This window comes from Schistocerca gregaria, chromosome 6 (assembly GCF_023897955.1).
Source record: "Schistocerca gregaria isolate iqSchGreg1 chromosome 6, iqSchGreg1.2, whole genome shotgun sequence".
In the NCBI taxonomy this organism is placed as follows: Eukaryota; Metazoa; Arthropoda; class Insecta; order Orthoptera; family Acrididae; genus Schistocerca; species Schistocerca gregaria.
The window spans coordinates 253,443,694-253,471,115 of record NC_064925.1 but is presented as its reverse complement, the minus strand read 5'-3'; the positions used below and the strand labels follow the sequence as shown (position 1 = coordinate 253,471,115).

Genomic DNA, 27,422 nt, shown 5'->3' with positions numbered 1-27,422 from the left:
CCCTACTATTTTTACCCTCTACTGCTCTTTCTAATACCATGGAGGTTATTCCCTGTTGTGTTCGCACAAGTCCTATCATCCTGTCACTTCTTCATGTCAGTGTTTTCCATATATACCTTCCTCATCGATTCTGCAGAAAACCTCGTCATTTCTTACCTTATTGGTAAATTTAATTTTCAGCATTCCTCTGTAGCATCTCACCTCAAATACTTTGATTCTCTTCTGTTCCAGTTTTCCCACATCCCATGTTTCATTACCATAGGATACTGTGCTCCAGATGTACAAACTCAGCAATTTCTTCCTCAAATTAAGGTCTATTTTTGATACTAGTAAACTTCTCCTGGCCAGTAATGCCCTTTTTGTCAGTGTTAGTATGGTTTTTATGTCCTCTTTGTTTTGTCCATCAAGGGTTATTTTGCTGCCTACATAGCAGAATTCCTAAACTTCATCTACTTCGTAATTTCCAATTCCAATATTACGTTTCTCGTTGTTCTCATTTCTTTTGCCTTTCTTTGAATTACTCTCAATCCACATTCTGTATTCATTAGACTGCTCATTCCATTCAACACTGATATCCTTTCACCTTAAATTTTAATCCCACTCTTGAACTTTTATTTCCGTTACTGCTTCCTGTATATACACAGTGAACAGTAGGGGTGGAAAGCTACATCCCTTTCTTTCATCCTTTTTAATCTGAGCACTTTCTTCTTGGTTTTTCAGTCTTGTTGTTCCCTCTCTGTTCTTGCACATATTGTATATTACCTGCTTTTTCCTACAGCTTACCCTTCTTTTTCTCAGAATTTCAAATGTCTTGCACCATTTTACATGGTCAAACACTTTCTCCAGGTTGACAAATCCAATGAATGTGTCTTTATTTCTCTTCAATCTCCTTTCCAGTGTCAACTGCATCAGAACTGCCTCTCTTGTACATTTGCTTTTCCTAAAGCCAAATTGACCATCATCTGAGAGATCCACAATTTCCTTTCCCACTCTTCTGTATATTACCCTTGTCTGCAACTGGATGCATGAGCTATTCAGCTCATTGTGCAGTAATTCTTGCACTTGTTGGCTCTTGCTATCTTCAGAACTTCCTCCAATGATTTTAGATGGAATGTTATCTATCACTTTCGCCGTATCTGATCTAGAGTCGCCCAAAGCTCTTTCAAATTCTCACTATAATACTGGATCACTTACCTCCTCCCTGCTGTCTCCTGTTTCTTCTTCTAGCATGTCATCAGATATGCCCTCCTCCTCACAGAGGCCTTGTACTCTTTCTACCTATGCACTTTCTCCTCTGCATTTAACAGTGGAATTCCCATTGCACTCTTAATGTTAGTACTATTCCTTTTAATTTCACTGAAGTTTGATTTGACTTTTGTACACTGATGAAAAAAAAACTGCAGTACCAAAAAATAATTAAAGCAGAGTAATAAAATTTCAGAAATTCATTTGACTAGGTAATATTAAGTGATTAACAATGCAAGATCACAGATTAATGTAAATGTGAGGTAAGCCATTGAAAATGTGAAATGCCGATACATTAATAACTGGTGTAACAGTCTGCTGAATGCAAGCATGAAAAAATGCATTCCTCCTGTTGAGCACACTTAAGGTGAGGCTTTGGCGTCGGATGTTGTCTTTCAGTCTCCCTAGAGATGTCGGTCGATCACGACTGAGACTTCAGGTAACCTCAAAGCCAATAATCGCACGGACTGAGCTCTGGGGACCTGGGAGGCCAAGCATGACGAAAGTGGCGGCTGAGCACACGATCATCACCAAACGACGAGCGCAAGAGATATTTCATGCGTCTAGCAATATGGGGTGGAGCACCATCGTGCATAAACATCGTACGTTCCAGCAGGTGTTTATCAGCCAGGCTGGGGATGATGCGATTCTGTAACATATCGGCATACCTCTCACCCGTCACGGTAGCAGTTTTGCTGTCCAGCGCTATCTGTCGGACATTTCGTGAATTTTTTTGTTCTAATAAAACCCCCCTCCCCCCATGAACCATGGACATTGCCGTTGGTGGGGAGGCTTGCGTGCCTCAGCGATACAGATGGCCGTACCGTAGGTGCAACCACAACGGAGGGGTATCTGTTGAGAGGCCAGACAAACGTGTGGTTCCTGAAGAGGGGCAGCAGCCTTTTCAGTAGTTGCAGGGGCAACAGTCTGGATGATTGACTGATCTGGCCTTGCAACATTAACCAAAACGGCTTTGCTGTGCTGGTACTGCGAACGGCTGAAAGCAAGGGGAAACTACAGCCGTAATTTTTCCCGAGGACATGCAGCTTTACTGTATGATTAAATGATGATGGCATCCTCTTGGGTAAAATATTCCGGAGGTAAAATAGTCCCCCATTCGGATCTCCGGGCGGGGACTACTCAGGAGGATGTCGTTATCAGGAGAAAGAAAACTGGCGTTCTACGGATCGGAGCGTGGAATGTCAGATCCCTTAATCGGGCAGGTAGGTTAGAAAATTTAAAAAGGGAAATGGATAGGTTAAAGTTAGATATAGTGGGAATTAGTGAAGTTCGGTGTCAGGAGGAACAAGACTTCTGGTCAGGTGACTACAGGGTTATAAACACAAAATCAAATAGGGGTAATGCAGGAGTAGGTTTAATAATGAATAGGAAAATAGGAATGCGGGTAAGCTACTACAAACAGCATAGTGAACGCATTATTGTGGCCAAGATAGATACGAAGCCCACACCTACTACAGTAGTACAAGTTTATATGCCAACTAGCTCTGCAGATGAAAAAGAAATTGAAGAAGTGTACGATGAAATAAAAGAAATTATTCAGATAGTGAAGGGAGACGAAAATTTAATAGTAATGGGTGACTGGAATTCGAGTGTAGGAAAAGGGAGAGAAGGAAACATAGTAGGTGAATATGGATTGGGGCTAAGAAATGAAAGAGGAAGCCGCCTAGTAGAATTTTGCACAGAGTAGATTAAAACTGAAGAAACTGCAAAAATGTGGGAAATTAAGGAGATGGGACCTGGATAAACTGAAAGAACCAGAGGTTGTACAGAGTTTCAGAGAGAGCATAAGGGAACAATTGACAGGAATAGGGGAAAGAAATACAGTAGAAGAAGAATGGGTAGCTCTGAGGGATGTAGTAGTGAAGGCAGCAGAGGATAAAGTAGGTACAAAGACGAGGGCTGCTAGAAATCCTTGGGTAACAGAAGAAATATTGAATTTAATTGATGAAAGGAGAAAATATAAAAATGCAGTAAATGAAGCAGGCAAAAAGGAATACAAACGTCTCAAAAATGAGATCGACAGGAAGTGCAAAATGGCTAAACAGGGATGGCTAGAGGACAAATGTAAGGATGTAGAAGCTTATCTCACTAGGGGTAAGATAGATATTGCCTACAGGAAAATTAAAGAGACCTTTGGAGAGAAGAGAACCACGTGTATGAATATCAAGAGCTCAGATGGCAGCCCAGTTCTAAGCAAAGAAGGGAAGGCAAAAAGGTGGAAGGAGTATATAGAAGGTTTATACAAGAGCGATGTACTTGAGGACAATATTATGGAAATAGAAGAGGATGTAGATGAAGATGAAATGGGAGATACGATACTGCGTGAAGAGTTTGACAGAGCACTGAAAGACCTGAGTCGAAACAAGGCCCCCGGAGTAGACAACATTCCATTAGAACTACTGACGGCCTTGGGAGAGCCAGTAATGACAAAACTCTACCAGCTGGTGAGCAAGATGTATGAGACAGGCGAAATACCCTCAGACTTCAAGAAGAATATAATAATTCCAATCCCAAAGAAAGCAGGTGCTGACAGATGTGAAAATTACCGAACTATCAGTTTAATAAGCCACGGCTGCAAAATACTAACGCGAATTCTTTACAGACGAATGGAAAAACTGATAGATGCAGACCTCGGGGAAGATCAGTTTGGATTCCGTAGAAATGTTGGAACACGTGAGGCAATACTGACCTTACGACTTATCTTAGAAGAAAGATTAAGAAAAGGCAAACCTACGTTTCTAGCATTTGTAGACTTAGAGAAAGCTTTTGACAATGTTGACTGGAATACTCTTTTTCAAATTCTAAAGGTGGCAGGGGTAAAATACAGGGAGCGAAAGGCTATTTATAATTTGTACAGAAACCAGATGGCAGTAATAAGAGTCGAGGGGCATGAAAGGGAAGCAGTGGTTGGGAAAGGAGTGAGACAGGGTTGTAGCCTCTCCCCGATGTTATTCAATCTGTATATTGAGCAAGCAGTAAAGGAAACAAAAGAAAAATTTGGAGTAGGTATTAAAATTCATGGAGACGAAGTAAAAACTTTGAGGTTCGCCGATGACATTGTAATTCTGTCAGAGACGGCAAAGGACTTGGAAGAGCAGTTGAATGGAATGGACAGTGTCTTGAAAGGAGGATATAAGATGAACATTAACAAAAGCAAAACGAGGATAATGGAATGTAGTCAAATTAAATCGGGTGATGCTGAGGGAATTAGATTAGGAAATGAGGCACTTAAAGTAGTAAAGGAGTTTTGCTATTTAGGAAGTAAAATAACTGATGATGGTCGAAGTAGAGAGGATATAAAATGTAGACTGGCAATGGCAAGGAAAGCGTTTCTGAAGAAGAGAAATTTGTTAACATCGAATATAGATTTATGTATCAGGAAGTCCTTTCTGAAAGTATTTGTTTGGAGTGTAGCCATGTATGGAAGTGAAACATGGACGATAACTAGTTTGGACAAGAAGAGAATAGAAGCTTTCGAAATGTGGTGCTACAGAAGAATACTGAAGATAAGGTGGATAGATCACGTAACTAATGAGGAGGTATTGAATAGGATTGGGGAGAAGAGAAGTTTGTGGCACAACTTGACTAGAAGAAGGGATCGGTTGGTAGGACATGTTTTGAGGCATCAAGGGATCACAAATTTAGCATTGGAGGGCAGCGTGGAGGGTAAAAATCGTAGAGGGAGACCAAGAGATGAGTACACCAAGCAGATTCAGAAGGATGTAGGTTGCAGTAGGTACTGGGAGATGAAGCAGCTTGCACAGGATAGAGTAGCATGGAGAGCTGCATCAAACCAGTCTCAGGACTGAAGACAACAACAACAACAACCTGTTGAACAGGTGCCGGATGTTAGTTTGTGGGATGAAGTTCTATGCCTGTTGCCCTTTATGTCAGTCAATAAAGGATGGTTAATGCTGTCTGTGGATGTAGGACGGGTACTCAAATTTGGGGGGAAAAAAAGGGTCGCTGTGAATTCCAGGTGTGAGGAGGAAGGTGGTGTCAAAAAGCTCCTGCTAAATTCTTAGTGAATGGATTTGAGGGGGGAGGGGAGCATACCACAATAATGGCTTTTTTCCTCTCAGCTGAGCCATATACCAACCACAGGCAGTGTAACAGCAGTTTTTAAACATTGATAATTTGCATGCAATAATATTCATATATTTAATACATTTTGAAACATTTTTTATTTTTTAATTTGTGAATTTAAAATCAATAAAATTAAATTTCAATCCTAGGTTAATAATGAGGAATTCCCTCAGATTTCCCTGGTTTTTCCAGGTAAAATGTAATTCCCTGAGAACTCCATGCTCTCCAGAATAGACAGCCTGTGGATGACGCTTGAATTGTTGTCTGATGATGTCCCATATTGTTCGACTGGAGACAGATATGGCAGACATGCAGGCCAGGATTAAGCAGGCCAAATCAACATGTGGGCGCTACAGAACGTGTTGGGTAACAACAGTGGTAGGTGGGTGAGTGTTATCCTACTGGAAATCACCCCCTGGAATGCTGTTCACGAATGGGAGGCACCAAAACAGGTTGTATCACCAGACAGACATACAGTTTTGCAGTCGGGGTCACTGGCACTGAGGCAGAACCAGATTTCATCAGAAAATGCGACAGATGTCCACCCTGCCCTACAATGAGCTCTTGCTTGACACCACTGAAGTTGCACATGAAACTGGTTTGGGATCAGTGGAAGGCAAAATACAGGACTCCTGGATGAGCTGTCCTTGAAGTAACTGATTTTTAACAGTTTGTTGTGTCACTGTGGTACCAAATACTGATCAAATTACTGCTGCAGATGCAGCACGATGCCTCAGACCCACAGGCCGATTACAGTGGTCTTCCCTGCTGTTGATGCCATTTGGTCACCTGGAGACCAGCTGCAATATTGCAGAAGGGCATCCAGCACCTTGTAGCCCTATTACACTATGTCATCCAAACTTAGTGAGGTAGTCTTTGTTGCCTTAAAGGCACTCTTGACTAACATTGACGCATCACATCCAGTCTCAATGGTAACTAATGCTCACAACCGTTACATCACATATTTAAAGCAAATATGATCTGCTTCCTTGTAGTTCCGCTATTAGTGCCACTCTTATTTGACTGAACAGATGTCATCTTTCAGATTTAGAAACATGCCTACCACCTTTCGTTTATGTCACTCAACTCTTTCTTGATGTTGTGAACTTTTCCCGTCAATGTATATGCCTAGTCAAAAGCCAACAATCATTTCTTTCTTGATTCCCTCACGTTTTTCATGCGACCATTTCACCTTGGCTTCCCTGCACTTCCTGCATGTTTCATTCCCAAGTAAGCTGTATTTTTGTATTCCTGAAGTTCCCTGAACATTTTAGTACATCCTTCTTTCATCGATTAGCTGAAGTACTTTTTCTGTTACCCATGGTTTCTTTCCATTGTACCTATGTCCTTCTTTCCAGCTTCTGTGATTGTCCTTTTTAGAGATGTCCATTCCAATTCAGTTACTGCCTACTAAGCTGCTCATTATTGAAGTATCTACAGCCTCAGAGTTACTTCATGCATATCTCTTGAACCCCACTTCTTGGTGCAAATATTCTTCCTGATTAGTCTCTTAAACTTGAGCCTACTCTGCATTGTTACTAAACTGTGATCTGAGTCTACGTCTACTCCCCACATATCTCAAAACAATTCATTAAAATTACAGTGATGATATTCCAACTGCTAACGCGCTTGTACTTACTATGGCTGAGATGGAATGAACAGCTGAAGAGTTTTCTATGAGGATAAATGGCTGTGGTTGCTTACACTTACCCCAATCAGCTAAAGGGAAGAGGTAATGTTGACTGTGTTATGTATGAGGCGGGACTATGGGCCTCATGGAAAAAGGGTGACCCGGCCGATTCACGCAATTTGACTCATAGTCGGATCACAAGGGGTGGCTGAAGGCTATGCTAACTAGCGTGTCTGCAAATGAGATCTCTGAAGCTATAACAAGTGAATGATTCTTATTAATGTTGGCTGTAGAACTGGGCAGTGCACTAGCTTGTCTCGTAAGACCAGTCGAGTGGCGCTCGGTCTGCTAGTGTCGACAGAGGCAACTCGCAGGTCCGATATGTACTGACTGACTGCAGCTGATTTGAAGCCTACAATGTATCCAGTGTGGTGGCTTGCAGTGACACCACAGACTGCACGGCTGGAGCTTATGTATGATCTAGACCGTATGTTCCTGAGCGGTTATGAATTCAAACATTTTTCCCATCATTGCCAAGCATCCATGTTTTTAGTGTTCCAACTAACCACTCAATTACTAAATTTGATAGTGGGTGGAACATAGCAAGGGTCAGATGCTCGATGCCATCAAACTGACAGAATGACTGAAATGGAGATGCCATAAATTGAGGGCCATTGTTGGAGACAGTTGTGGTGTGTGCCTCATCTGTGGTGGAGAGAAAGAATGAGGCGAGGACTGTAGTCAAGATTTCTGTAGTATTTACGTATACGTTATGCAATGTGCTTGCAGCTGTTATGCAACAATTTTACTATGACGTTGTCCAGTGCATTGGTAATTTTCAAGTTTGTAATCAGTTTGATTCTGTAGTAATCATAGCAGAAAACCAGGCTGAAATACATCATGATGTGTCGTGACAAATGAGCCTCCTTTTGCAGTTGTTCTGACTTGATCTCACTTCCTGGTCATCAGGACTTCACACTATTAACTTCCTCAAAGAGTAATAAACAATTGTGGAACATAATAAAAGATGTCAGATTTAACTTGAGGACCAGTGGAATGAGCGTATTTTAAATGCATCTCCAACTTGTCATTGTTTTTTTAGGACCATACATGCTCACACTGCAAAACCAAATTTAGTTTTTCAGGGGTTTAGGGCATGGTCCTTCTACTGAAACTGTTTTTTTTTAAGTGGACTAAAAAGAGCCATTTTTGGTCCTTTTGAAAAAATCTTCAACTTTGCCTTCAATTTGTAAACTACTGGAGAGCAGTAGGAAAATGCAATTTTGTTATCTTTTATATTCTGAATCTTTCTATTGGTCAGTTATTATTTGCAAGGTTTCAGGTTCTCCTATTATTACTTCTGGACACATAAAAAAATCAAACTATAATTAGAAGAACTGACATTCCAAAAATATAACAGAATAATTTCCCCTGAAAGATCTTTGAAAATCTCCTCACATGGTCACTGATATGTAGTTTCTGATGTAAACACTTTTCTGCAATATTTCCTTCCACTACTACACTTCACGTGAGCAGTTCGGCATTATAATGTGGCTTTAAGTGAAGTGGATTTTTAATATTGCATAAATATTGTAAAACATTCAAAGTGACTACACTCAGCCATAACATTGCAACATCCCATGTAGCATAGAATTGGACAGAGGTTGCACTGAATCCAGAAATATATTTAGGTCATACTGAGTCTATGCGATGCAGCTTATAACGTATTTTTAGTTGTCATTGATACAGAGAACTTGTTTGTTCTCCCCCCTTCGCCCTCTCCTGCACTACTACCACAATGCTCCCCCCCCCCCCCCCCCTCCCCCCAAGTCAAGTAATGCATGTACTTGTTTGATCTTTCCTCTGATTTTAAATTGGTATCTCTCTTTTGCGATTCTAATATTAACATGCTTGTATTTCCTTTTCGCGAAATCACAGTACTGCATGGCAGCTAGTTATAATATATGACATAGCTCCATTCAGCAGTACTAAAGAGTCCTCCAAAGGAGTACGTTCAGTCAACAATTCAACAATTGCACATTTCAGGGAAAGCCTACAGCAGTTACACTGGGATGAGGTGCACTGTGAACCTGATGGTAATTTAAAATATAATTTATTTCATGACACTTTTGTAAATGCATTTGAAAACTGCTTCCCCAAGAAAATAGTTAAATATACTCGTAAGAAACCATGTAACAAACCATGGCTTACTAAGGGTATAAAAATATCTTTTAACTGGAAAAGGGAAATGTATCTGACAGCAAGCAAGAGTAGTGACCCAGAAACTATCAAACATTATAAAAACTACTGTGCTATATTAAGAAAAGTTATTAAAAAATCCAGAAGTATGTCTATCATGTCTGAAATCAGCAACTCAGATGATAAAATTAAAACAATTTGGAATATTATTAAAAAGAGAAACAGGTCAACCAAGAGCACAGGAAGACAGTATTACCATCAAATTGAATGAAAACTTTACGAATAAAAAGTCAGAAGTTGAAAATATTTTTAATAATCATTTTCTAAATGTTGTGGATATAGTAGGATCCAGGTGTTCATTAGAAGATGATAGGCTGTTAATGGAAGAGGCCATACCTATGCAATTTGATAAAATTGAAATCTCACCCACTTCTCCCCCTGAAATTAGGAAAATAATAAACTTGCTTAAAAGCAAAAACTCACACGGAATTGATGGCATTTTCAGCAAAATACTAAAAGCTTGTTCTCAACAGATAAGTAAGATTCTCAGCCACCTGCGTAATAGCTCTCTGGAACAGGGCATTTTCCCTGATAGGCTGAAATATGCTATTGTTATACCTTTGCATAAAAAAGGGGATAGATCTGATGTCAACAATTACCGTCTAATCGCCCTTTTCAATAGCTTTATCCAAAAATTTTGAGAAAGTAATGTATTCAAGTGTAGCTTCACATATCTGTAAAAATGAAGTACTAACAAAATGTCGGTTTGGTTTCCAGAAAGGTTTTTCAACATAAAATGCCATATATGCTTTCACCAATCAAATTTTGAATGATCTGAATAACCGAACACCACCCATTGGGATTTTTTGTGATCTCTCAAAGGCTTTTGATTGTGTAAATCATGAAATTCTGCTAGACGAGCTCAAGTATTGTGGCATGAGTGGGACAGTGCACAAATGGTTTAATTCGTACCTAGCTGGAAGAGGTCAGAAAGTTGAAATAAGTAGTTCTCATAATATCCAAAGATCAGCACATTCCACAAACTGGGGAACTATCAAGAATGGGGTTCCACAAGGGTCAGTCTTGGGCCCTTTGTTGTTCTTAATATATATTAATGACTTGCCATTCTATATTCATGAAGAGGCAAAGTTAGTTCTCTTTGCTGATGATACAAGTATAGTAATCACACCTGACAAACAAGAATTAACTGATGAAATTGTCAATAATGTCTTTCAGAAAATTACTAAGTGGTTCCTTGTAAACGGACTCTCACTCAATTTTGATAACACACAGTACATACAGTTCCGTACAGTAAAGCGTATGACGCCATTAATAAATATAGACCTTAATCAGAAGCATATAGCAAAAGTAGAATTTTCAAAATTTTTAGGTGTTTCCATTGATGAGAGATTAAATTGAAAGAAACACATTGATGATCCGCTGAAATGTTTGAGTTCAGCTACTTATGCAATAAGGGTCGTTGCAAATTTTAGTGATAAACATCTTAGCAAATTAGCTTACTACGCCTATTTTCACTCATTGCTTGCACATGGCATCATATTTTGGGGTAATTCATCACTGAGGAATAAAGTATTTACTGCACAAAAGCATGTAATCAGAATAATAGCTGGAGTCCACCCAAGATCATCCTGCAGACATTTATTTAAGGATCTAGGGATATTCACAGTAGCTTCTCAGTACATATACTCTCTTATGAAATTTGTTATTAACAACCAAACTCAATTCAAAAGCAATAGCAGTGTGCATTACTACAATACTAGGAGAGAGGATGATCTTCACTATTCAAGACTAAATCTAACTTTGGCACAGAAAGGGGTGAGCGAGATGGAACAGTTCAAGATCCTCGGCGTTTGGATAGATAGTAAGCTGTTGTGGAAAGCCCATGTTCAGGATCTTGTTCAGAAACTAAATGCCGCTTTATTTACCATTAGAGCAGTATCTGAAATAAGTGACATTTCAACATGAAAAGTAGTCTACTTCGCATATATTCATACGCTTATGTCATATGGTATTATTTTTTGTGGTAATTCTTCTGATTCAAAAAGGGTATTTTTGGCTCAAAAACGGGCTGTTCGAGCTATGTGTGGTGTAAGTTCGAAAACCTCTTGTCAACTCCTATTCAATAGTCTGGGAATTTTGACATTGCCCTCACAGAATATATTTTCATTAATGTCGTTTGTTGTTAGCAATATTAGCTTCTTCCCAAGAGTTAGCAGCTTTTACTCAGTTAATACTAGACAGAAATCAAATCTGCATGTGGAATGCACTTCCTTGACTCTTGTGCAGAAAGGAGTGCAGTATTCTGCTGCATCCATTTTCAATAAGCTACCACAAGAACTCAAAAATCTTAGCAGTAGTCCAAACACCTTTAAGTCTAAACTGAAGAGTTTCCTCATGGCTCACTCCTATTCTGTCGAGGAGCTCCTAGAAGAGCTAAAAAATTAAGCAAATTCCAGTGTTACATTCTTGGTTTTCTTTATTTAAATTAACGACTTGTCGCCTGAATATGTTTCTTATATTCATTTCATCTGTTTCTACAATCGTGTTATATTTTCATGTATTGACTCGTTCCATGACCATGGAGACTTCTCATTAATGTGGTCCCACGGAACAATAAATAAATAATTAAATAAATAAAATATACTGTCACTAAAGTCTTTGGTCACTTACGAAATAGTATCAAAAATCTGACAGATAACCAACAAGTATTTAAGAAGAAATTAAAAGAATTTCTTAATGACAACTCCTCCTACTCCATAGAGGAATTTTTAGATATAAATTAAGAAAAAAAATATTAAAAAAAAAACAAAACAAAAACAAAAGAAGTTGTTATATTAACTTAATTATGTTGTTAAATTAACTTAATTATGTCATGTATTGGAAAATTTGACTCGTTCCACATCATTACGAAATATCGTATTCATGATCCATGGAACTAGTATTAATCTAATCTAATCATGCAAAATCAGTGTCTCCTAATAGCTTTTTCTTTATTAATTTCTTTCCTGTCTTCAAGCCATTGTGCTTTTTATTTTGGTTCCAAACAGTTTGCCCTGCTTATGTTTTGCATCCAAAGTATTTTTGTATATCCTTGTTTCATTTATAAGCTAACGTATTTCTTCTTCAGGTCTTTTTTATTCCTGCCTTCCTTGTCTATATCTTGGCTGCTCGTAAATTAATTGTTTTCTGTTGTAGTGTATCCTTCTTCTGCATCACTGAATCACTATCTCAGCTTTTAGTCTGCCAGTAGTTTTTGCCTGTAAATACAAATTCCTCTAATTATTTTCTAACTTATCAGTGTCTGCTTTTCTAATGTGGTTCTCCTTTTAATTTCTTCCTTTGTTCTTCAACTTATGTTTCACTGTTACTGTCTTATCTACATCATGATTTCCTAACATATTATGTAACCTATGATCTTCAAGAACATATTTTCATCTAATTTTGACTGGTATGTCTGCTATAAGAAATTTGCATGTAATGGAAAATATGAAAACCTCACTACTTTTCACTTCTCACAAGTAATTTGTTTATTCTAGTGACACCGTTATGCCTATTTTCATCTAACAACGCTGTCACTTGATTTATATTTTCTTTAACTATTTCACCAATTGATTCATTTGGTCACTTATTTTATTTGTATTTCCATCATCTTTTACGACTTTGCTTATAAAGCACTGCAGTTCTGGCTACTGTTCTGACAATAATTATTCTACCATTAAGTTCACCTGCGGTTTAGGTAGTAGTAGTAGTAGAAGAGGGTTTTTTGGGTGCACGACAGCAAGGTCTTCAGCCCCCGTTCAGTAACATAGTGAGACGGGTGTCAAGAAAAAAACAGTTATATTAAACGGAACACAAAACACGGGGAATAATCGTTGAAAAATATGTGCTCACCCACACCGAAGCGTGGGATGAAGCAGGGTGTCAGCAGTAAAACATGGACAACACAGAAAGAAAATGGTAGAGCGAGCTAAAACAATGTAGCAGATGGAAGTGGCTGGCTGACCGCAAGGAAAAATGGGAGGAGTCAGCCACTCTGCAATACACTAAAACCTCCAGCCTAAAAGTTTAGGCCAGAGTCCAGACACATCACAAAACTTAAAAACCCTAGACACACGTCTCATCGTTAGCTAAAACACAAGGCAGATCCCCATCAACTTGTGCTTCTGCCCTTGCATCACGGTACAAAATGCAGTCTATTATTTGTGCCGGACAGAGATGTGCACACCACAAGCATCACAAAACGGAGGATCCTCCTGCTGTAATAAAAAGCTGTGTGTGAGAGGACAGTGCCTGGTCCGAAGACGTGTGAGGGCTACCTCTTCCCGCGTGAGCAGCCAGCAGGAGGAACGCCACGGCCAAGTGGTTGACTTTACCAACCGCAGTTTATTGGCCATCACCGCCAGCCATTCGTCCTCCCACAACTCCATGCACTTTCTGTGGAGTGCAGAGATGACAGACTGCAACGGGCTAAGACACTGGACGACTGTTCATTGCCCCATATTCCGACATGACCAGGCAACCAGCAGAAGGATACCTCTTTACCCCGCCGTTGGAGCAAGTACAGTTGGTTATATATCAGCTGAACCATCTCCTCAGTCGGGTACAGGTTCTGCAGTGATTGTAAGGCACTAAGAGAATCGGAGCAGAGAAGAAATCGATTGCCCGGAACACGATTCATCTGCTCCAGAGCCTTCAGGATCGCGTGCAGCTCCGCTGCGAAAACGGTATATTCAGCAGGGAGGCGAATCCGGATAACATGATCAGGGAACACCACAGAACAGCCAAGGAAATTCTCCTGTTTGGAGCCATTAGTGTAAACGACAGTGAAACCGTGATGCACATCTAAAATGTTAAAAAACAGAGATTGGAATCTAAAATCTGATGTGCTATCCTTCTTAAAATTAGTCAAATCTAAAATAAGTTTGGGTCTCCGGAGGAGCCAAGGTGGAGATCTGCTCCAACCGCGACATAAAACACGAAGACCAGCCATACGAGGGCTATGCTAAAAGTTTTTAGCAGCCCGTAAACCGTAGGGCGGAGGACAATGAGGTTGTTTTCATTTGAAAGAGCGATGTTTTTCGACCTTGGGATGTGCGCGCGCAGCCCCTGGCTAGTGGCGATCCCACCCACAGCGCGATAAGAGAGCACAGGCAGTGCTGAGTCAGAGACGGTTCAGGATGGAGCTGTCGTGCCGCGACTTTGGCACCATGATTTTTTACGATTATAAAAAAGGTTTAAGTGCCGACGAATGCCATTCCCCTTTGCTGCGTGTTTTTGGTGAAGCTTCGCCTCCTAGGGCCACAGTAGGAAATTGGTTTCGTGAGTTTTCGAGGGGTCAGGCAGTAAATTGAAGATGAACCTCTTCCCGATCGGCCAGCAACAGCTGTGGCTCCCGAAAACATTGATGCTGTGAGGAAAATGATCAAAGAAGATCCACATCTTACATTTTGCGACATTGAAGGGACCCTAAATATTGGATCAACAGCGGCACAGACCATCGTTCATAGTCACTTAAGCCTTACTAAGAGATTAGTCACTTAGGCCTTACTAAGAGATGTGCCCATTGGATGCCACATTCCCTGACAGAAAGCCAAAAGGAGGCGAGAGTGGACTGGTGTCGTTTCATGCTCGAAAAATTCTCTGGAGGGACGTCCCAAGACACCTACAATATCGTCACAGGTGATGAAATGTGGGTCTACCATTATGACCCTGAAAATAAGAGACAGTCTTCTGTGTGGTGCTTCCAGGGGTGGAACCACCCACAAAAGTTGATGGCAACTTTTTCACAAAGATTGGGCATCTCACCTCTGTGACCTTGGACACACGTCGTATAATCAATGGTACATGAACGATTGTCTTCCAAAAGTCATCGCCACATGGAAGTCACAGCTGGACAAAATTCGAGAGCAGTGGTTTTCATCAGATGAAGAGGCCATTGCAGCGTATGAGAGTGCACTAAGTGACATCCCAAAAGAAACTTGGACTGACACATTTTCTAAGTGGTTTCAGAGAATGGAAAAATTGTATACATGCTAATGGAGAGTATTTTGAAAAGTTGTAAACACTTTTTTTGCAAATAATTTTTTTTCCCCACATTCTGCTACAAACTTTCGGCATAGCCCTCGTACGACAGCGAGGTAATCCTGTGCCATGAATCCCATAGGGCTGCGTCGCATGTTGCTGGTTATGAAATAACCGTGCCAGAGGAGACTGAGCAACGGTATGGTATGCAGGTGTGTATGGTGTGGACAAAGTGGCAGTTCAACAGCCTCTGCACAGAGGCTTGGTATGGGGTTAGTTCGCAATGCCCCAGTGGCCAACCTAAGCCCTTCATGGTGCACAACGTCCAACATCTTTAAGTAAGAAGGCCTCACAGATCCATACACCGTGCACTCATAATCGAGCCGAGATCACACAAATGCCCTGTAAAACTGGAGCAGACAAGTCCTGTCAGCTCCCCATGTACTGTGGCTAAAACATTTTAAAATACTTAAATCCTGAAGCGACTGTCGTTTCAGATCTTTAAGATGAGGTAACCACGTAAGCTTTGAGTAAAAAATGAGCCTCAGAAATCTCACCATGTCTTTAAAAGTAAGAATAGTGTCCCTCATCCTCAACTCAGGAAAGTTTAAAATCGAACGAGAACGGTGAAAAAGAACACATACAGACTTCTCGGTGGAAAACTTAAAACCACTCTTCTGCACCCAGTCATCCAAATGCCTAATAGTAAGTTGCAAAACAAAGAGAAATCATCCACAAACAAGGAACACTGGACAGGACTTTTCACTATGGACGTAATGCTATTAATAGCACTGGCAAAGAGAGTCACACTTAAAACGCTACCCTGAGGGACACCGTTCTCCTGCTCAAAGCAGTCAGACAAGACGTCACCAATTCGTTATATAAAATATAGTGGCAAGAGAAAAGACTGAATAAAAAGAGAAAGACAACCACAAAAACGCCATTCATGTAGCTGCTCCAGGATGAGATGCCTCCAAGTGGTATCATAGGCCTTCTCAATGTTGAAAAATACACCTTGAAGGTGATGACGGTGTAGGAAAGTTTGTTGTATAGCCACCTCCAGGAGGGCAAGGTTTTTGAAGGTGGAACGAAACCTCCTGAACCCACACTGAAAGCAACTAAGGAGTTGCTGGGATTCTAACATCCAGACAAGGCAGTTGACCATCTGCTCCAAAGTCTTCCCCATGCAACTAGTTAGGGCAACACTACTGTAGCTACTACGGCTCGTGTGGTCTTTCCCAGGTCCAAAAAAGGAATTAAAACTGCCTCACGCCACGCGTCAGGAAAAGTGACCCGACGCCCAAATAGCATAAAAAGTGCGAGGAGGATTTCTTTGTTGCGCAGTGTGAGGTGCCATAGCATACTGTAATGGATCCTGTCGTGACCAGGGGATGTTTCACGAGCTCCAGACAATGCAGAATCCAGCTCCCACATAGAAAATGGGCAGTTGTAGACTTCATGCGAGGTGGACCGGAAGTCCAGACTACATCTCTCAGCAACCGCTCTATGGCGCTGGAAACCTAGATCCTGACTGTTTGTTGCAGTAACTGTGGCAAAATACGCTGCCATAGTCTGGGTAATGTCTCGCGGATCCGTTTGGAGAGTGCCATTATTCATTACAGCAGCTATGGGGCACCTCCCTCCTCTGCCAGAAATTCTCCTGATGGTCTCCCACACAATGGAACTTCTGGTGGAACGATTAATGGTGTTCAGGAACTTTTGCCACGACCTCTTCTTACTCTCACAAATAATGCGGCAACATCCTGTCCTCGCCACCTGAAAGGCTGCAAGATTCTCAGCAGTTGGCCGACACTGGAACCAACACAGAGCCGCACGCCTGGTCCTGATTGCAGAGTGGCATTCGGCACTCCACCAAGGGACAGGTGCCCTCTTCCGGTGGCCTGTGGAATGGATGCTGCAGCAGCGTGGTGGACCGTTTTGGTAATATGATCCACCCACGCCTCAACATTCGCACAGTGTTCGAACTGGGCCAACTGGCTATCAAATGTCCAGCCGGCTCCACCGAGCACCTATTCATCAAGTGCATCATGTGGGGGTAAGTAAAGCGAACATACAGTCAATGGATGACGCACATGCACGGACACAGCGAATGCCTGTAAAGCCGTCGTTTAGTGAGAGAGGCGAGGAGTGGTAAGTCCGTCCTGACGAAAATACCTACGCCTCCTCTAGCTCTCTCTCCACGCAGGTCGTCCTTTCTGTGGAGTGTATAGCCTCGTAGCGCAGGGGAGTAAGAGGGATGGAAATAAGTCTCCTGGAGACATAGACACAGTGGTCTACCCTGAGATAGTAGACGAAGTTCCTCCATCTACATCTACATCCGTACTCCGCAAGCCACCTGACGGTGTGTGGCGGAGGGTACCCTGAGTACCTCTATCGGTTCTCCCTTCTATTCCAGTCTCGTATTGTACGTGGAAAGAAGGATTGTCGGTATGCTTCTGTGTGGGCTCTAATCTCTCTGATTTTATCCTCATGGTCTCTTCGAGAGATATACGTAGGAGGGAGCAATATACTGCTTGACTCTTCGGTGAAAGTATGTTCTCGAAACGTCAACAAAAGCCCGTACCGAGCTACTGAGCGTCTCTCCTGCAGAATCTTCCACTGGAGTTTATCTATCATCTCCGTAACGCTTTCGCAATTACTAAATGATCCTGTAACGAAGCGCGCTGCTCTCCGTTGGATCTTCTCTATCTCTTCTATCAACCCTACCTGGTGCGGATCCCACACTGCTGAGCAGTATTCAAGCATTGGGCGAACAAGCGTACTGTAACCTACTTCCTTTGTTGTCGGATTGCATTTCCTTAGGATTCTTCCAATGAATCTCAGTCTGGCATCTGCTTTACCGACGAGCAACTTTATATGATAATTCCATTTTAAATCACTCCTAATGCGTACTCCCAGATAATTTATGGAATTAACTGCTTCCAGTTGCTGACCTGCTATTTTGTAGCTAAATGATAAGGGACCTATCTTTCTATGTATTCGCATCACATTACACTTCGCTACATTGAGATTCAATTGCCATTCCGTGCACCATGCGTCAATTCGCTGCAGATCCTCCTGCATTTCAGTACAATTTTCCATTGTTGCAACCTCTCGATACACCACAGCATCATCTGCAAAAAGCCTCAGTGAACTTCCGATGTCATCCACCAGGTCATTTATGTATATTGTGAATAGCAACGGTCCTATGACACTCCCCTGCGGCACACCTGAAATCACTCTTACTTCGGAAGACTTCTCTCCATTGAGAATGACGTGCTGCGTTCTGTTATCTAGGAACTCCTCAATCCAATCACACAATTGATCTGATAGTCTGTATGCTCTTACTTTGTTCATTAAACGACTGTGGGGGACTGTGTCAAACGCCTTGCGGAAGTCAAGAAACACGGCATCTACCTGTGAACCCGTGTCTAAGGCCCTCTGAGTCTCGTGGACGAATAGCGCGAGCTGGGTTTCACACGATCGTCTTTTTCGAAACCCATGCTGATTCCTACAGAGTAGATTTCTAGTCTCCAGAAAAGACATTATACTCGAACATAATATGTGTTCCAAAATTCTACAACTGATCGACGTTAGAGATATAGGTCTATAGTTCTGCACATCTGTTCGACGTCCCTTCTTGAGAACGGGGATGACCTGTGCCCTTTTCCAATCCTTTGGAACGCTTCGCTCTTCTAGAGACCTACGGTACACCGCTGCAAGAAGGGGGGCAAGTTCCTTCGCGTACTCTGTGTAAAATCGAACTGGTATCCCATCAGGACCAGCGGCCTTTCCTCTTTTGAGCGATTTTAATTGTTTCTCTATCCCTCTGTCGTCTACTTCGATATCTACCATTTTGTCAACTGTGCGACAATCTAGAGAAGGAAGCACAGTGCAGTCTTCCTCTGTGAAACAGCTTTGGAAGAAGACATTTAGTATTTCGGCCTTTAGTCTGTCATCCTCTGTTTCAGTACCATTTTGGTCACAGAGTGTCTGGACATTTTGTTTTGATCCACCTACCGCTTTGACATAGGACCAAAATTTCTTAGGATTTTCTGCCAAGTCAGTACATAGAACTTTACTTTCGAATTCATTGAAAGCCTCTCGCATAGCCCTCCTCACACTACATTTTGTTTTGCGTAATTTTTGTTTGTCTGCAAGGCTTTGGCTATGTTTATGTTTGCTGTGAAGTTCCCTTTGCTTTCGCAGCAGTTTTCTAACTCGGTTGTTGTACCACGGTGGCTCTTTTCCATCTCTTACGATCTTGCTTGGCACATACTCATCTAACGCATATTGTACCATGGTTTTGAACTTTGTCCACTGATCCTCAACACTATCTGCACTTGAGACAAAAGTTTTGTGTTGAGCCGTCAGGTACTCTGTAATCTGCTTTTTGTCACTTTTGCTAAACAGAAAAATCTTCCTACCTTTTTTAATATTTCTATTCACGGCTGAAATCATCGATGCAGTAACCGCTTTATGATCGCTGATTCCCTGTTCTGCATTAACTGATTCAAATAGTTCGGGTCTGTTTGTCACCAGAAGGTCTAATATATTATCGCCTCGAGTCGATTTTCTGTTTAACTGCTCAAGGTAGTTTTCAGATAAAGCACTTAAAAATATTTCACTGGATTCTTTGTCCCTGCCACCCGTTATGAACGTTTGAGTCTCCCAGTCTATATCCGGCAAATTAAAATCTCCACCCAGAACTATAACATGGTGGGGAAATCTACTCAAAATATTTTCCAAATTATCCTTCAGATGCTCAGCCACAACAGCTGCTGAGCCAGGGGGCCTATAGAGACATCCAATTACCATGTCTGAGCCTGCTTTAACCGTGACCTTCACCCAAATCATTTCACAATTCGAATCTCCGTCAATTTCCTTCGATACTATTACACTTCTTATCGCTATAAACACGCCTCCCCCTTCACTGTCCAGCCTATCTCTGCGCTATACATTCCAATCAGAGTTTAGGATTTCATTACTGTTTACGTCTGGTTTCAGTTCTGGGACCTTTCTATAGATGCTCCTGCAGTTTACTATTAGCACATTAATATTGTTATTCCTTGTTGCATTTTGCCTACTCCTGCCTTGCCGCGTCTCAGGAGGCGTCTTGTCGGGCCTAGGGAGGGAATTCTCTAACCTAAAAAAACCCCATGTGCACTCCACACGTACTCCGCTACCCTCGTAGCCGCTTCCGGCGTGTAGTGCACGCCTGACCTATTCAGGGGGACCCTACATTTCTCCATAGCGGAGGTCGAGAAATTTGCACCCCAGCTCTCCGCAGAATCGTCTGAGCCTCTGGTTTAAGCCTTCCACTCGGCTCCAAACCAGAGGACCGCGATCGGTTCTCGGAACGATACTACAAATAGTTAGCTCTGATTCCACCCCGCGAGCGAGGCTTTCCACCTTCACCAACTCCGCTAACCGCCTGTACGAACTGAGGATGACCTCTGAACCCAGATGGCAAGAGTCATTGGTGCCAACATGAGCAACAATTTGCAGTCGGGTGCACCCAGTGCTCTCTATCGCCGCCGGTAGGGCCTCCTCCACATCTCGGATGAGACCCCCCGGCAAGCAGGCAGAGTGAACACTTGCCTTCTTCCCCGACCTTTCCGCTATTTCCCTAAGGAGCTCCATCACCCGCCTAACGTTGGAGCTCCCAATAACTAATAAACCCCTCCCCCCCGTGTGCCTGCTCGGACCTTGCTGAAGGAGCAGCCACATTTCCACTCACAGGCAGAGCGGGCGATGCCACACGGCCAGCCTCCACATTGACCCTCCGCCTCGTGCGCCGCGAACCCGCCACTCCCCTTGGGGAGAGGGTGGCCCAACCGCGCCCGGTACCCGCGAAGATGTCTCGACAGCAGGGACAGTGGGTGAAGCATCTAACACCTGGGGTGCACCATGCGACGCACCAGACTCCCCATTGCCGCTACACTCCGAGGCAGCAGCCTGAAGACGGCTGACCGCGGCCATCAACACGCTCAGCTGTTCGCGAAGAGTGGCCAGCTCCTCCTGCGTCCGTACACAGCAGCCACACATCCTATCCACCCTAAGAAATCAATTTACTATAGAGTGTTAATCAACTTTTAACTAGACTGCTAATTCACTAAAGGCGGTTGATTATTGACTAAACTGTGATTGCTAACCACTTCTTGTAGAAACAAGGAAAATAGCACTACCTGTCTCTGGACGGTATTGAAAACAAACACTAGCACTACTAGCACTATGGCTGACTAAAGGGACTCTCTATGGAACACTTAATAGCACTCTACTATTAAAGCTTCCTAAAAGCAAAAAGACGCAGAAGAAGAAGTGACAAGTAAGAAAAATACAGATAATACTTAAATTAAGGTAGCTCGCTGCACAGCAGACGTGAAGCAGACGGCGGTTAGGGCGACACTGACACTACTGGCACTATGGCTGACTAAAGGGACTCTCTCTGACTGTATTCAAAACAAACACGAGATCTATGGAACACTTAATAGCACTCGACTATTAAAGCTTCCTAAAAGCAAAAACACGCAGAAGAAGAAGTGACAAGTAAGAAAAATACAGATAATACTTAAATTAAGGTAGCTCGCTGCACAGCAGACGTGAAGCAGACGGCGGTTAGGGCGACATGTGGGCTGATGTGGGAGTGGTAATGGCTGTACTGGGCTTTGGAACATCCTCAGCTGTTGGAGGCGCCAGGGGCTGGCCCAAGTTCACCACTGTACCTTTGTCTGCTGTTTGAGTAGGGGCTACTGGCTCTGAAACAATGGCTACGTTGCAAGTGCACTGACAGCTGCAGGTGTTAGTGCCAACACTCACCATCTCTGTCTGCGTTGAGGCATCGACTTTTGGAGTAGGCTTCTGAATCAGGGATGCAAAAGATGTAGCAAATGTGAGAGGTTGCATTGACTTATAGATCTTCTCGGCCCCACCATAGGGGATACTCTTGGTTGTTTTTATTTCCTGGACTTTGCATTCCTCTAAAAATATTTGGCAGTCCCTACTCCAAACAGGGTGGTTCCCAGAGCAATTGGTACATTTGGCTGGAGAGCAGCAACCAACTCCTTCATGAGCAGCCTTACCACAGTTGACAAAAGTCGCTTCACCTTTACATCCTAAGGTGGTATGCCCAAAACGCTGCCATTTAAAACAGCGCATTGGGATCGGGAAATAAGGCCTCACACTAAGGCGAAGGAAGCCAGCTTTAACATGTTCAGGAAGTTTCATGCGACTGAAGATTAGGAGTCGGATTTGACAAGATTGCCATCAACCCTCTTCATGATATGTTGGACATCAACGATACCTTCCGGAGCCCACTCACGTTGCAATTCTTCCTTGGGAATGTCAACTACATCCCAGTATGTCACAACACCTTTGCTGTAGTTCAAGGTGCTGTGCAGTTCAGTGTCTATGGCATACTCTCCAGGGCATTTAGCAGATTGGAGGTTCGTTGCTTGCTGGGAAGTGGAAGTTTCCACTAACAAGGTACCATTACGTAAGCGCTTCACCGATTTTAAGGAGCCACTGATTCCCTCAAAACCCTTTTGTATATAGAAGGGCGAAACCTTCTCGAAACTACCCTCCTTCCGTTTCACAATGAGAAACACATTCTGATTACCAGAATGCATTCTGTTACCTAAGACTGGACTTGTCAGAGAAGTGCCGGAGTCAGGGGGACTGACTGCTCGAGCCCTCTTAAGAGACTGGGTGTTAGAACCTTCCAGCGGCCCACCCTTTCCGCTGGGAGGAAGAAAAGAGGATTTCGAAGGATCCATCTCGGTCCCACGAGCAGCTAGGGAACTAGAAGTCCACCAAGACAGAGCCCCACGTACCTAGGTAAGCCTTATACAACTGAGGTGCGGCAAGTTCCCTAGAGATTGCCCGCTAACGACTGTTCCATCTCAACAGCCATGCATCTCACAAGTGCGCGGCACACCTTGAGAGTGAGGGGTTGTTTATAGAGGTTTATTCCATCTTCACGATCCGGGCGGTCAAGACAAGATCCCCATTCTCTGAGACACACAACATTCCACCGCCACGCCACATGGTGGTCGATGAAGTATGACCAGAGCTCACGGTGACAGGGGACTGGCGGTGCTTAACAGTCCCCAGTTCAGGAACCCCGGGGTCTCCAAGCCCGTACCCGGCACCTGAATGCCGAGCCCCTGGGGGCTGCGGTTTAGGGGCAGCGTCTTTGACTGGCAATCAAAACATTGTGGGCCCTATGTTTGAACCTTGCCATTCAAAATTTTGAATGAAAGTCATCAGCAATGGCGGCCATGGCCTTCTGGCTTAAAAAGTCACCCTCTTTCTGCCATCGGCCTTGTCAAAGAGGGCGGAGGAGCAGACAGAGGTTCAGGGCACCCTCTGGGTCTTATGGCAGGAAACTGCCAGTAAAAGATGGAAAATTCAGGAATGATCAACAGCACGAGGATGCAGAAGACAATGGGAAACACTGCATTAAAGAGAACAGAACAGGGTGTACCCCCTGGACATGAGGACTGTAATTGAAAAGAGTCGTGATGATCTCTTCATTGTCAAAAGATTTCATACTAGTCCCTCAATCAGATCTCCACGAAGGGACTGCCAATGGGTAGGTGACCACGAGGAAAAATTGAATGATGAACAGAAGGGCAACAATCTACAAGTCAGGGCATGGGATGTCGGAAAATCTGAAGAGGCCAATGTTGAGTATCAATCTAGATATAGTGGATGTCAGTGAAGTAAAATGGGAAGAAGAGAAGGATTTCTGGTCAGAAAAGTATAGGGTAATATCAACAGCAGCAGAATATAGTATGACAGGAGAGGGTTTCATAATGGATAGGAAGGCAGGGTAGCGGCAGTTACTTTAACTTACTTCAGTGATAGAGTTGTTCTCATCAGAATTGGCAGCAAAGCAACACCAACAACAATCATTCAGCTATACATGCTGACACCACAAGCAGAATATGAGGAGATAGAAAAGTATATGAGAAAACTGAAAGGGTAATTCAGTGCATAAAGGCAGTTGAAAATCTAATAATCATGTGTGATTGGAATGCCATTATAAGGAAGGAGTTTTCGTTAGGTGTTATTGGTTTATTGTCTGTAGTGTGGTAAGACATTTAATTTGTGTGTGTGGGTGGGGGGGGGGGGGGGGTGGGGGGGTGACCAATGTAGTTTGCAGCACCGGAATTTGTTGGTGGTAAGTAATTTCCTCCTCCCCCCCCCCCCCATTCTTCTTGAGTTGTGATGTTTGGAGTATTTATGATGTACTGAATAGGTTTTAATTTATGCAGGGATTTTTGAGGTTGTGGTTTTGGTTTTATTTTTCATAGTTGTAGGTGGTGTTTTGGTATCATCATATGTGGTTGACCTATATAGGCCAAGGGAAATGTCCGATTACAATGTTCATAATTTTATTTGAAGGTATTGGTGTTTTGGTATTGTTATCTGGGGGTGTTATGGGAGGTGTCCGATTCCTGCAGATTTTGTAGGTGTGGCGGAATGTTGTAATTTTTTATCCCTTTTCTTTTTGTTCATCATTTTGTGTTTTGGGATCATGGTTTGGTTCTTTGTACTATTGTATTTAGTTTGTCCTCACTCTAAAACCCCCAATTTCCCACGGTTGTCCCATTAGTTTGAATGGATTTTTGGAGGGAAATGTTATTGTCTACTTCCTACATATTTTCGTGTTTGTTGCCTTGTGTATGAAGTGACGTCATAGACGCCATATTGGAAACGCTTAGAATAGCCATTTCTGCCATACTGATGACATCATGGGTCAAAGCAGACGTGTGGAACTGGACACTTCTGTACTCCCAAAAATTGCAATCATTGTTGCACTTAAAACTAGTGAAATGGAGCAGCATAGAGCAAGCAAGCAATATCCTGATTGTTTTTATTATAACCAACTGATCAATGAAATGAAGGTAAACATTGTTATATGTGTCAGAAAATAAAGTCTTTGGAGCCGATCCAACAAAATTAAGCAAGATTTTTGAGTTTCAGGAAAACTGGCAAAAGCATTAAGGAAGCTGACGGTGGAAAAAGAAATACTGGTACACAAAAAAGTAAGTGTGAATAGACACTTATAGAAAAAAAAAAACATGAAAGGTTACAGATGGTTGGTTGGTTTGTGGGATTAAAGGGACCAGACTACTATGGTCATCGGTCCCTTGTTCCATAAAAACTAAAACCACCCGAAGAGAATAAAAAACGAACAACAGGAAAGACAGCAGATGAAACAGGACATGAAATACTCTGACAGAGATCAGACAAAACAAATTAAAACACACAATGTGATGGTGGTTGGCCGACCGTACAGAAAAAGAGGAAAAGTCAACCACCAAGAACACTTTAAAAACTCAGTTTAAAATCAAGGGCTAAAAGCCAGAATCAACACTTAAAAAAACACTCAGATTAAAGGATAAAAACCCCCTGCCCGAATAAAACACAAAACCAAGTCCATCATGGCAGAGTCATCTGATAAAAGAGCAGAGAGCGTGTCAGGCATTGCAAAAGTCTGCCCGAGCATGGTTAAAAGGGCGCACTGCAACAGAATATGGACCACCGTCAAGGACGCCCCACAACGACAAAGAGGGGGATCCTCACGACCCAGTAAATAACTGTGCGTGAGTCGGGTGTGGCCAATGCGGAGCCGACAAAGGACGACTGAGTCCCTGCGGTTGGCTCGCATGGATGACCGCCACACAGTCGTCGTGTCCTTGACGGCACGGAGTTTGTTAGGGGTGGTCAGACCGCGCCATTCAGCATCCCAAAACGAGAGAACTGTGCGGCGTAAGACTGCCCGCAAATCAGCCGCCAGGAGGCCAATCTCCAGAGATGGCGCACTGGTGGCCTCTTTCGCCAGGCGGTCAACAGTTTCATTGCCGGGTATACCAACATGGCCTGGGGTCCAAACAAAGACCACAGACCTGCCTCTACGGGCGAGAGTATCCAGGGACTCCTGGATAGCCATCACCAGACGAGAACGAGGGAAACACTGGTCGAGAGCTCGTAAACCGCTCATGGAATCGCTACAGATAACGAAGGACTCACCTGAGCAGGGGCGGATATACTCTAGGGCACGAAAGATGGCGACCAACTCAGCAGTGTAAACACTGCAGCCAGCCGGCAACGAACATTGTTCAGAATGGTCCCCTAGAGTTAGTGCATAACCGACACGACCAGCAACCATCGAACCGTCAGTGTAGACAACGCCAGAGCCCTGATACGTGGCCAGGATGGAATAAAAGCGGCGTCGGAAGGCCTCCGGAGGGACTGAGTCCTTCGGGCCCTGTGCCAAGTCGAGCCGAAGGCAAGGGCGAGGCACACACCACGGGGGTGTACGCAGAGGGGCCCGCAAAGGAGGTGGAACAGGGAAACACCCGAGCCAGGAAAGAAGCTGTTTGACACGTACGGCGATCGGACAACCCAACCGGGGCCGATGTTCTGGCAGATGAACGACTGACTGCGGGAAGAGGACACGAAAATTTGGATGACCGGGCAAGCTAAAAACATGGGCAGCATAAGCAGCCAGTAATTGTTGGTGTCGTAACCGCAGTGGAGGGACACTTGCCTCCACAAGTATGCTGTCCACAGGGCTGATTCGGAAGGCACCAGTGGCAAGGCGTATCCTGCTGTGGAGGATTGGATCCAGCACCCGCAACGCAGATGGGGATGCTGAGCCATAAGCCAGACTCCCGTAGTCCAGATGAGACTGGATTAATGCCTGGTAAAGCCGTAGGAGAGTAGATCGGTCGGCGCCCCACCTGGTGTGGCTCAGGCATCGCATAGCATTTAGATGCCACAAACACACCTGTTTAAGCTGCCGAATATGAGGCAGCCAAGTCAACCGGGCGTCAAAAACCATCCCCAAAAACCTATGTGACTCCACCACTTTAAGAAGCTCGCCGTCAAGATAAAGCCACGGCTCCGGGTGAACAGTGTGTCGCCGGCAGAAATGCGTAACGCAGGTCTTGGCTGCGGAAAACTGAAAACCATGCGCTACAGCCCAAGACTGCGCCTTGCGGATTGAGCCCTGTAGCTGATGTTCAGCAGCTGCAATGCCAATAGAGCTGTAGTAAAGGCAGAAGTTGTCAGCATACAGGGAAGCGGAGACAGTATTTCCCACAGCCGCAGCGAGGCAGTTAATAGCTATTAAAAACAGACACACACTGAGAACAGAACCCTGTGGTACACCGTTCTCCTGGACTTG

General features: G+C 43.3%; 1 protein-coding gene across 1 annotated transcript in view; it reads right to left on the bottom strand.

Annotated features, from left to right (window-relative positions):
* Nucleotides 1-27,422, bottom strand: part of LOC126278437 (UBX domain-containing protein 1-like) — a 73,172-nt gene that overhangs the window by 34,115 nt on the left and 11,635 nt on the right. The window lies entirely within an intron of this gene.